The sequence below is a fragment of the Diplotaxodon limnothrissa genome, linkage group LG20 (assembly GCF_057381915.1).
Source record: "Diplotaxodon limnothrissa isolate DT_005_m linkage group LG20, D_limnothrissa_male_GT1.1, whole genome shotgun sequence".
Classification (NCBI taxonomy): domain Eukaryota; kingdom Metazoa; phylum Chordata; class Actinopteri; order Cichliformes; family Cichlidae; genus Diplotaxodon; species Diplotaxodon limnothrissa.
In genome coordinates, this window is record NC_140615.1 from 23,516,297 (window position 1) to 23,526,172 (window position 9,876).

Consider the following 9,876-nt stretch of genomic DNA (forward strand, 5'->3'; position numbering starts at 1 on the left):
TGAATGCAGCATCGGCAAAGGAAGGAGAAAGACGGCACCACAGAAAGCTATTTTCCGGCAAAAGAAAATGATGAGAGAATAAATGTCCTGGTAAGTAATATTAAGTTTGTTGAGTTTAGTAAACTTCGGTGAAATTAGAATACCAAGGAAAAAATAACACTTAAAGAATTATTGCAACCGCCGAATATTTCAGTAGGCTACTGGGCGGCCGCGGAGCTAGCATAAGAGTTATTAGTTATAAGATATAATCCAAGTTGCAGGTTAATACTGGCAGTGTCGCCATGCCAGCTGACTGTACTTCATCATCAGCCAGTGTTGTTCTTTATACATCAATATTACCAAAGTTTGTGCCATGTTCAATGCAGGGATGTGCAGTTCTGGTCCTCCTGGTTTCAGATGTTTCCATACTTCAACACAGCTGATTTAAAGAATCATTTACAGACTTGTGCACAACTAGGTGTTTGGGGATTATTTGATTTGAATTGGCTATGTTGGTATAGGTAACATCTAAAACATGCATGATAGGGGTCCATAAGGGCAAGAATTTGACATCCCTGACTTCCAGTCAAGGTCATACATCAAGAAAGTTGTTGTTTGTGACATAAGTTTTTGCTTTATTACTTCAGGGCCAACCAGTATAGATAGAAGAATAGGAGTGGAGAATGAAAAGATCTCAAAATATTGAGAATTTCTTCCTTAAGAAGGCTAAAATAACGCCAGAAGCAGAGAGCAATGTCAGGGAAAGGTGGACTGAGCAGCAGTCATCATTGTCACCTGTGATTTCTACAAATGAAGGTATGTGAGAATGAATAAGGAAAATGCAAGGAAGGGATGTTTATATTGTCAAGTGTTCAACCGATCCATAGGGGACAAATCCTAATATTTGGGAATAAATAATTAAATAAGTGAATATATGTATTGTGGTACATAATTGGAAATTAAAACAAAATCCTGCTTTAAATAACATGTTTTTTTTATTTAATGAAATGTAATATTTTTATATTATCCCAGGCACTTTTTCACCTGTTCATGATCCACCAGATAACCAGGATGTGGTGCCTTTTGAAACATCTTCTCCTTCAACATCATGTACGACACTGGGCCATCCACATGGTATTTAACCTCCAATCTTACTTCATAAATTAATATTGAAAGCCTTTAATTGTGCATTAAATATTTTATAATATTGATACTGTCACTTTTGCAAGAGATGTTGTTCTAGATCAAAAACAATTCTTCATTGATTTTTAAATTGAATCCTCCCACACTTAGATATATCTCAAAATCCAGCGGAGGGACCTAGACAGCCACACTTGAAGATATTTCCTCGAACAGTACATGGTGAAAAGAGGAGGGCCTTCAGCAAGACATGGTATTCACAACACAAATGGCTGGAATATTCTCAAAGTCGGGACTCTGTCTATTGTTTTGCATGTAGATACTTTTCCATTCCAAATGCTTCTGAAACTCCTTTTACATCACATGAAGGGTACTCAAACTGGAAGAAGGCAATGTATAAAGATGGAGGTTTTAAGGGGCATGAGAAATCTGAAGGTCATACGAATGCCATGTATGCTTGGAGTGAACATCAGAAAAACATTTTGACAGATTCATCTGTGCGTGATGCTTTGGACAAGGCATATGAAAAAAAAGTAGAGGAAAATCGCATATATATCAAAACTGTTGCTGAAGTAGTTCTCCTTACAGCTATGCAAAACCTCTCCCAAAGGGGGCATCTTGAGACAGATACATCACAAAACAAGGGGAACTTTTTAGAGTTAATGGAACTTCTTTCTAAGCATAATCCACTGATTGCAAAAAAATGAAAGCTGCAGGAAATGCAAAATATACCAGTAACACCATTCAGAATGAAGTAATCGAATGTCTGTCAGAGATGGTACGTGAAGACATTATCAGAGAAGTAAAGGAGAGTGAGTACTTCTCTGTGATTGCAGATGAAACAAAAGACCTAAAGAAAACAGAGCAACTGTCATTAGTACTAAGGTATTACTACAATGGGGCTGTTCAAGAGAGTTTTTTAGAGTTCCAGAGAGCAAGTCAGCTAGATGCAGCAGGGCTCACTCAAAATATCATACAGTGTCTGGAAAGGTATGGCCTTGAATATAGATCCAATCTTGTAGGCCAAGGATATGATGGGGCGTCAGTAATGGCAGGGAAATGCAGGGGTGTTGCAGCCAGGATCAAAACAGAGGCAAAACATGCATTTTATGTACATTGCAATGCACATTGCCTTAACCTTGTTATCGTTGATGCAGTGAAATCAGTCCCTGAAGCACACTGCTTTTTTTCATTGTTGCAGAAATTGTATGTCTACATGTCAGGTTCATATGTTCACCAAAAATGGATCACAGTTCAAAAAGACATGTATCCAGAGGCTCCTAGAGAGCTTCAGAGACTCAGTGATACCAGGTGGGCATGTCGTTACAGTGCATGCAAAACTGTAATGGACAGATTACCAGCTATATTAAGAGTGCTACATGAGATAGATTTAGAGAACAGCGGTGACAGATCAGTGGAGGCATGGGGTCTGTTGGCACAAATTGACCTCACATTTATTGGCAATTTATCCACATTTAGAAAAATTCTAGGGGAAATTAAGTTGCTTTCTGATGTACTTCAGTCTCCATCTCTTGATCTAGCAAAGGCTGTAGACCTAATTCATGCACTTCAAGACACCTTGGACCAATATAGAAGTGAATCCTGTTTTGATGAGCTGTGGCAAGACGCAATGGATATTGCAGAACAGTGTACTGTTGCCTCTGAGACAGTTAAGAGAAGGGTGCAGAGAGAGAGCCTCAGGCTAAAGGGTTATTTTGTAGATTCTCCAATCGGGCAACACAGGTGTAAGGAGGATGACAAGGACAAGTTTAAGAGGGAAGTATTTTACCCCATTCTTGACCATGTACATGCAGAGATGGAGAAGCGCTTCAACAAGACCAATTGTGATATTATGAGGGGTATACAGGCACTAAACCCCAAGAGTAAGAGCTTTTTGTCAGAGGAAATAGTTGTAAGCTTGGCTGGTCTGTATGACTGTGATATTGAAGACCTCAAACATGAGCTGTATCAAGCTAGAAAGGTTGTTCAAAGGAGAGCAGGGTGTGGGAATGAACTCTCCAGTATTTTGGGGTTTACTACCTTCCTAGAGTCTTACAAAGAGGTGTTTCATCAGCTTTTTCGTTTATGTCGAATAGCTTTAGCTTTACCTGTCAGCAGTGCTACTTGTGAACGTAGCTTTTCAGTGCTAAAGCTTATAAAAAATCATTTACGAACAACTATGACTGATGAGAGGCTTAGCAATATTGGAGTTTTGAGTATTGAGAGGAAAAGGGCAAGATCATTAAGCCTGGATGACTTTGTAACACGTTTCGCCACCCGTCACTGTAACAGGCGGATCTACCTATTCTAAGTCATTGATAATATTTAATGAAGCATAGAGTAGGTACTTGAGTAAATGTTCTCTATCAAAAAATAAATATTTTGCAACTACAAGTGCTGCTGTTCACAAATGTTTTTGTACTTCTTGTCTTCTTAACATGTAACAGAGTCTTATTAAAAGTTCAGTATATTTTAATAAGTTTAAATAAGTTTTGCATTGCATTGGCTAATTTGCCAATTGTATGTTAAAAATGTTTGTAGTTTAATGTTCAAAAATGTTTTAGCCCAAAACATATGTGCACTATTTGTCAGTAAAAATACTTGTCCTTGAATGCTGAATAAACTGACAAAGCACTGATTGTATCTCTTGTACTTTATCAACACAGTATCTAAACACTTTTCACTATAGTGGTGAAAATCTCATTCTAATAAAAGTTAAAAGCGCATCCGGTTATTAGGTTTATAGGATTATTGAATTATGGTTAACGGTTGGTAGAATTTTTTTTTAACATTATCTGCCAATTACATGTGCCACCCTTCTACAAATCTGTGCCCCTACCTGGCCCCCCCAAAAAAAATTTTCTAGACACGCCACTGTACAGTGCCCCCATTAAAAAGTTGTGCTGTAAACAAAGACAGGACACGGTGTGTAAGTCAGATGAATTTCAGGTATCTTGAATCATGAAACTGCCCACTGAAAATGCAACACACACCTTTGTACAAATCTGTAGACCTTCTTGTAGTAAGCAAGGAGTTTCCTAAAATAAACAGTAGATGGGCATCTTTTTAAAACATGTAAGCACTGTTATTACAGTGTAAGTAAATATGTCATATTTCCGTTATATTTACATGGGATGTTAGGCAATTAGGCATCTTAATTAAATGCTCGAACCAAGTAAAGTGGCTGCTTTTGACATAGAGAGCAGCTCTACTCCAAGGCCCTCTTGAATCACTGAACTCCTCACCATATCTCTAAGGGAGAGGCCAGCCACCCTTTGGAGAAAGATCATTTCTGCCGCTTGTATCTCCAAGCCGTTTTCTGCAATCACTACCCAGAGCTCGTGACCATAGGTAAGGGTAGGGACGTAGATTGACTGCTAAATCGACAGTTTGCTTTTGTGCTCAGCTCACTCTTCACCACAACTGACCAGTACAGTGTCTGCATCACTGCAACCGCAACCTCAATCCGTCTGTTAATATCTTGCTCCCCTAACTCATGAACAAGACCCAAGATACTTAAAGGACAAACAGACCAGAACCTCCGCCAGACGTTCCCAGCACACCTTCATTATAGGTTTGGGTGTGCCAGGTCTTTCCAGCATCCTTCCCCATCACCTGATCCAACTCACCACCAGGTGGTGATCAGTTAACAGCTCAGCTTCTCTCTCTCTTACTCAGTTGTCCAGAACGATTGGAAAATCAATCATTGACCCGCAATGTTGGGTGTCTTGGTCCCACGTGCACTTATGGAGATGCTTATGTTTGAACACAGTGTTTGGACGAACTGTGGTTTGTAGAGAAGTCCAATAACAATATACCATTCAGGTTCAGTGCCATTGATCACATGAGCATTGAAGTCTCCCAGTAGCATGATGGAGTCACTGAATGGAGCACACTCAAGCACACCATTGCTATGACCGCACAGACTTATTAGGGCAGCTAGTTAACAAAGGCACCAGCTGCACATGCTTCCTCCAAATGGACTAGGAAGTAGAGCAAAAGGAACAACTGGGCCTACCTGATGTTGAAGCTGTCCGCAAGGGAATACACTCCTGGCCTGAATCTTCAACCATCGTCTGTAGAAGACATGAATGAAATTACTTACTTATTCCTTTCTTCTTTTTCTTCTTTTCCGGAGATAAAATCAGGAGGTCCAGTTCTTTGTGTGTGTTTTAAAAATGAATTTACCCGACACATAGATATTATACATGAAAGCTGGGACTAGTTGACATGGTATCCCTTGTGTTGCTTCTGCTTTAGTAATCAGGACTTGGTGTAGATACAGACATCTCATTACCAGTGAACTGAAGTGTCATATTCAGGAAGGGCAGGGGCAATGACAAGGATTCTCTGACTAATGGCTTCTAAAAGATCAAAACACCATTAACTTGACCTGCAGCGCACATAGTAGCCCTACAGACCCATTATGAAGCAAAACACAACAAGTGAAACAACTAAAGCCTCTAATGGCAGCCTCCCTTTACAGTTTAATGTTGTTAAACACAGCTCCGTGGATGTTGTTGGAGAGTGCAATATGATTGCTGCGCTGAACTGTTGACAAAGAGTGCGGGAGACGTTGAATAAAACATCATCCAACATGTTTGTTTTTTTGATTGCTTGCATGTTTTACTTGAGCTCATTTGCACCAGCCAATCAACTGTGAGCTGAGGTAGCTTGCATGCACTTCTGCAAAGTCAATATGTTAATGCATTTTGCTCAGAAGCAATACTACTGTGCTGCCTCATACTTATCCTAAGCTTCCTGTCTTGCTTCGTTTATATTAGATTGTGGAGATTTGACTTAGGCAAAACAAGCAGAGTGGGGGATTGCAAATAAATCATTTCCACTGTCTGCTATCATTATACCTATGTTGGTCTTTGAAGGAGCGTAGGGTATAGGATGAGCGCTTCCTATGAGGCATTTTCAGGCTAATTAGAAAATTTGATCTAAATGGTGGATCTATAAGCATTCCCTGTAGAACAGAACAGGAGCAAAAGGAATTAGTGCTTGGTTTGAAATCTTTTTGCAAGATTCGCTATGACTTAACAACTTGTCACGTCATGAAAACTGGCCAAAATCAGAACTATTTTTAAAAATCTTTTTTGACATTAAATGAATTTAGAATTTTCTCAGTCGCTGCAAAAGGCTCATCCATCCCACCCCGCTAGGCACATAATTGAATATCTCCTTGTGGTTCTTTCTTTGGAGCCAGTCACTGTGGCACACAAATTGTAATCAAGGCCAGGAATAGTTCACATAGAGATGGGTGGCTGTTGACTGCAGGATTTAGGAACTCATCTGAGCCTTCCCACTGCTGCTGGCAAGAGATTTCTAGCTGGCGCTGGTGTGCAGAACAAGGACTAATCTGTAGTGGTCTGTTGCAGCTAAAAGGAACTGGCCCTGAAGTCATGTATTATGGAAAGAGTGGGGATCATTTTTCCCACTCATTTCTTCAATCATCTGCTGTAGACTTATTGTATCTAGAACATTTATACTGAATACATTTATGTTTGGATTTTATTAATTTTATTGTTTGGTTTAAGATCAGTTTGACTGTGCAAAAGAATTTAGTTTTTAAGGCTCATGGGGGAGTTTGTAGACTAAAAGTCTTTAGTCTAAAATATGCTCATACATATTCATGAGTAGTGGGCAGGCTTCGACAGACTAACAAAGAAAGCGGGAAAATTCCTCAACTCACGCATTGTGAATATCAATGAAAAATGCAGAAGCAGCCCTCCTTATTAAACACAAGCCTTGTGTGCCTTTTTAAGAGCATAAGAACAGGACACAGCAGAGGGTTAATGTCGTGAATGCAACAAAGATTATGAAACCATATAAGGAAAAAAGCCTTGTTATAATTGCCCTCGAAGCAGCATCACAACCTCTGGCCCCCATGTCAAAGTTTTACAGATTGTGAACTAGCCTCTTACCTCTATTATGCTTGCATGTTAGAATTAATACAATTAAATAGGGACTGTGGAAAAGGAAGCGGCATGTCCAGTGTTACAAAAACTCCTAACCAAAATACCATTAAAGCTGATATTTCTGCTCTAAGCAAATAAAGTCAAGAAGATTCAAATGACCTGAAGACATCATACCAAACAACAGGTTAAGTGCTGACTAAGGCTACTAAAAGAAAAGATGAAATGATTCCCATGGACTCTGTGATTGAAATTAAAATTGAAAATTGAAAAACAGCGCAGCTTCACCGCACGCAGCTGAACAGGTAACCAATTAAAAGTTTGTTTAGTTCATGCTGACTGCTGGGAGAGCATGAATAAAAACATGGTTTGTCAATGTTACTCACACCAAACAACAAGCTGATTACTGACACTGTCCTTCCAAGAAAAACAACAGTAGCACTCACTCAGCAAAATAACATTTGTTTAGATTCTAGTGACATAGTTTCCTGTTGCTCGTGTCTAAGGCAAGGACGATAATACTGGGTTATTTCTCTAAAGCCACAAAGGCTGCAGAGGAGGAAGTCGGATAGACAGGACAACAAAACGCTGAATTTAAGCACCCTAGATTATGTTTGTTTTCCTTTTTGCACTGACATTTGACATAGGTTTTTATGTAATCTTACCAAAGCTAAAAACAAGCGTTTTATTACCCAGATGGCTAAGGTCCTAAATCTCCTCTCCTGGTACTGATTAAGTCCCTGAAAACTCATCTCTGTTCATCAGAAATACATATTTAGAAGGTTTTTTTATTTCAATCAAAATTATCCCTTGATGCTTTCAAATGGCTTAGATGTAATGCCACGCCTTTCCCTCTTTTAGTATGCACAGATCTATAAATATGCAAATTGGTCACTGCCTGCGAGCTCGAGTATACCTGTTTATCTTCCACTCCGCTCACACGTTAAGGGTACAAACACATAAATACGTTTTCCTTTTAAAACGTGTAGCTTTTACTACTTTTGTGACTGGTGCTCATTCCACGACCCCCAAAAACCCAGCTGACAACGTTTTGGTATTCAAACTACAGCAATAAGCTCCTGTGTAGTTGGACAGATTACAGAAGAGACTTTTGTAAATATCAATGCAAACATCCATGTTTTCTTACTGACGGGGTCTTATAAGTCACAAAACCTTTATAGCTAGGCTTACATAGCCAAACATGATTTTAACTGGGGGTACCACCCAGTTATATTAATGACCCCTTAAGTATGAATATAAATCTTTTTTTTTGTGATTGGTTTACTAGTGGACAATCCTCTCACTCTCACTATGAAGCTGACGCTTTCTTTCTCATATTTACCCTCCAACAAGCTCGATCGTTGTGGCACTCCAAAGAGTCTCTCACCCCTCGGTCAGAAGAATTCCAAATAAACCATCTTGGATGGCACTTGGTGACAGTAGGTCTGCTGCTTTAAAGATCTGATGTGAGCTGGAATACCATTTTAGCCGGAACCTGCACCTAGTGAAGAAGCAGCTCATCTGCTGCATCGAGTTTACTGGGGCTGCTGAACATAATTATTATCACCATGAACATAACTCTCTCCAACATGGGGGAGCAGGTGTCTAACCACGAGATAGGATACACTCAGAAGAGGTAGGTGATTAGTGCTTCATTGTTTATTTGTCACAAAGTAGAGCTACTTATATTTGCCAAGGAGTGGTTCATTATGTATGTGTGAAATCCTGCCTGTGTGAGGCATGTTACATTTCTACACTGTACCCTGCTTCGTGCACCATATCAGCAAGTCATGGGACTGACTCCAGCCCTTCCACGACTCTGACTCGAACAGCTAAGAAAATGTATGGATGAATAATAACAGCAGCTACACAAATAAAATGATGAAGACGAGACAAGATAGCCTTTAAGGTTAAACAAATGCAGGATCTGCACATCGTTTGTGCGCATCACACTGTCCCAATTATGTGTGTCAGTGCATGTAAACGCGAGACTGCAAATCTTTGTCAGAATGATTTCCATGTGCATGTGAGTTGGTGTCAGTTACTTAAACAGATTTATTTCTTTACAGTGAAGGGCCATTTCCTAAACAGTGAATTGTAAGGACAGGACAAATGATGTCCTGACGACACATCGGAACAGTTGCATGTTATAAGCGCTAACTGTAGATTGTGTGTGTGTGGCTAAAATGAGGAAATAGACATATTTATTTTTCGGTGTCAACAACCTGATTAATTATAGCATCCACCTAAATCTGTAGTCATAACAGCTAAATATGAGATGTTCTAGATGCTTGGTTAATTTAACGCTATCACTTACAGTTTGCCTAACAAGTGAAAGATGCCCAGTTCGATCCCAGGAGGAGACACCTCAGGAAGGGCATCCTGCAGAACACTGCCAAATCAAACATGCACAGCTACCTGCTGTAATGACCCCTCTTGAATAAGTGAGCAGCCAAAAGTAGCTTCTTTTTACTTTCAGTTTAGAGCGTGTCCTAATCTTTGTCTGTCCTTTATTTCTGTGATTTGGATTTAGGTGTTTGGAATATGCTGTGAAAAACTCAGCCAAATCTTCCCCCGTGAAATTACACTTTAATCCAACACTAATCAACAAATCTGTCAATTATACATCATAACCGATGCCCAAGGAAGAGCACCATGTCCTACTTGGAAAACATGAGTGTGACGAAACCATTTGCAGCCCTAGTTTCATAGAAGTTGCGTAAAATATAGGCTAAAAAGGAATACAAGGGAGGGAGAAAGAAAAATATGAGAGAGGAGTCCAAAAGTTTCGAGAAGTTAAAATCCCACTTTAAGCAAAAAAAAAACATTTTTGGTT

At 39.5% G+C, this 9,876-nt stretch overlaps 1 pseudogene; it reads left to right on the forward strand.

The window, feature by feature from the left end:
• The first annotated feature begins 1,568 nt into the window (after window positions 1-1,568).
• Window positions 1,569-4,761, forward strand: LOC146610941 (zinc finger MYM-type protein 1-like; annotated as a pseudogene).
• Window positions 4,762-9,876: the final 5,115 nt, after the last annotated feature.